General features: G+C 44.5%; 1 pseudogene; it reads left to right on the top strand.

The window, feature by feature from the left end:
- The first annotated feature begins 568 nt into the window (after positions 1 to 568).
- On the top strand, positions 569 to 1,736 carry LOC101657460 (annotated as a pseudogene).
- The last annotated feature ends 543 nt before the right edge of the window (positions 1,737 to 2,279 follow it).

The raw sequence follows: 2,279 nt of genomic DNA, 5'->3' as shown, positions 1-2,279 counted from the left end.
CTAACCCCCATTAAGAGTTTTTGAGTTTTTCTTAGGAGTTACTGACTTGGTTATGACCCATATGTACAACAGAATGAAACAGCATGGTCCTGCACCATCCTCATTATTATTCCTGTGCCTGAGCTCATTGTCACGGCGACAGTTCCAACCCATTTTGTGGAAGAGTTGAGGACCTTCCTCTTTTTTGCTGCACCTTCAATTTACCAAGCACGATGGCCTTGGCCAGAGACTGGTGTGGAAACCCACGTGGACAGTTCTACCCTCTCCACTATTCCATAGAGCCTTTTGAGTGAGTGTATTGGCTTTTCAGGGTAGTGGTTCCTACTCTCACCCTTTGGCCAGGCAAAATAGCTGGAGTTCTTTTATCCTATGTCAAAATAGCACTAGCAACAAGGGATGTATTGCCTCTCCTGACTCTTTCAAAACCCGAAAAGTTTCTAAACAAAAATGTCTGCTTGATCAAACAGTAAACTTGAAAACTACACTTGGCTTTTCCAGACAGAATGGGCGAGAATGTGTTTTAAGGAAATGCTAACCGCCCTCCCACCAGCCGTGCAGTTGCATTAACATGGGCATTAGCATTCTGAGTATTGTTTTCCTTGTGAGTCATTGGCAAGAGAATGCAGCGAGATTGTGAAATTAAAGGGATTAAATCCTTCCAAGAGACTATTATTGAAGGGAAACTCCTTTCATTCACTGATAAAGATGTCTAAGGTGGATAAAGGCCAAGAAACACTCCCCTCCCACTTCCTAGAAAAGATTCCTGCCCTGCTGCTGGGGTGTTGGAGCTATCCGGTGCCATCCTTGTCGCTGCACCCTCAAGGGCCACAACGCTGAGTAACCCAGAGAGCTACCACTCCACAATTCCGTGACTTGCTACTGTCTGCCTCGAAAGATAAGATCGTCATCATGTGGAAGCTCACGCAGGATGAGACCAATTATGGCATTCTCCAACAAGCTCTGCGTGGTCACTGTCACTTTGTGAGTGACTTGGTCATCTCTTCTGATGGCCAGTTTGCGCTCTCAGCATCCTGGGATGGAACACTACGTCTCTGGGAACTCAAAATGGGCACCGCCACTTGCTGCTTTATAGGCCGGATCAAGGACGTGCTGAGTGTGGCCTTCTCCTCTGACAGCCGGCAGGTTGTCTCCGGCTCCCGAGATGAAGTCATCAAGCTGTGGAATATTCTGGGAGCTTGCAAGTACACCGTATAGGATGAGGGTCACTCGGAATGGGTGTCTTGTGTGTGCTTTTTGCCCAAAGCAGCAAGCCCATCATTGTCTCCTGTGGAACAAGTGGGTCAAGTTGTGGCACTCGGCTAATTGCAAACCGATGACCAACCACATCGGCCATGCAGGCTACCTGAACCCTGGGACGGTCTCTCCAGATGGATCCCTCTGCACTGCTGGAGGCAAGGATGGCCAAAGTCATGCTGTGGGACCTTAATGAAGGCGAGCGCCTTTATACCCTTGATGGAGGGAACATCATCAAAGCCCTGTGGTTCAGTCCCAACTGCTACTGGCTCTGTGCTGCCATGGGCCTCAGCATCAAGATCTGGGACTTGGAAGGCAAGGTTGTGGTCAATGAGCTGAAGGAAGATGTCATCAGTACCAGCAGCAAGGCCAATCCTCCCCAGTGCACCTCTCTGGCCTGGTCTGTTGATGGCCAGACTCGGTTTGCAGGTGACACAGATAATCTGGTGCGAGTATGGCAGGTGACCATCAGCACTCGGTAGAAAAGTGTGACACAGCTTTTTGAAATTAAAAGACTGGCTTTCTGACCTTAAAAAAAAAAAAAGACTACATCCCTGTTTTAAAAATCTAATGGTGCTGGCCTCTCTCTGGACCTAACTTTCCTACATTGGGTTTTTTTTTTTTTGCCAAAGTAACTCCAAGTCTGGCTTTGTTAAATTATAATTTTCCATATGTTTTAATTTGATGTATCTTTTTTTTTTTTTTACAATAGCTGATGCAATGGTTTGATGTACCTTTTAAGTACTTGTTTGACTACAAGCAAGCAAAATATGTGTATCTTTTACCATTGGGTGAGATTTAAAAAAAAGGTTTCTTCTTTCATTGGCCCTCAAAATTTCTACAGCCAATATGTAATGAAAAAGACACTCCATAGGGATTAACTGAAATATACATGTACAGGTTAAATATATACATTCCTATTTTATATTCAATATATTCAGTTCAATATTTGAAAGGGGGTAAATTTATTGTATTCTATTCAAAGATATGTGATTTTTATAGGCTCCAGGGAAAATACATTCTAA

Source organism: Echinops telfairi, unplaced genomic scaffold, assembly GCF_000313985.2.
Source record: "Echinops telfairi isolate 266 unplaced genomic scaffold, ASM31398v2 ScPeMD7_1;HRSCAF=3_0, whole genome shotgun sequence".
In the NCBI taxonomy this organism is placed as follows: domain Eukaryota; kingdom Metazoa; phylum Chordata; class Mammalia; order Afrosoricida; family Tenrecidae; genus Echinops; species Echinops telfairi.
This window is presented reverse-complemented; position numbering and strand designations above follow the sequence as displayed.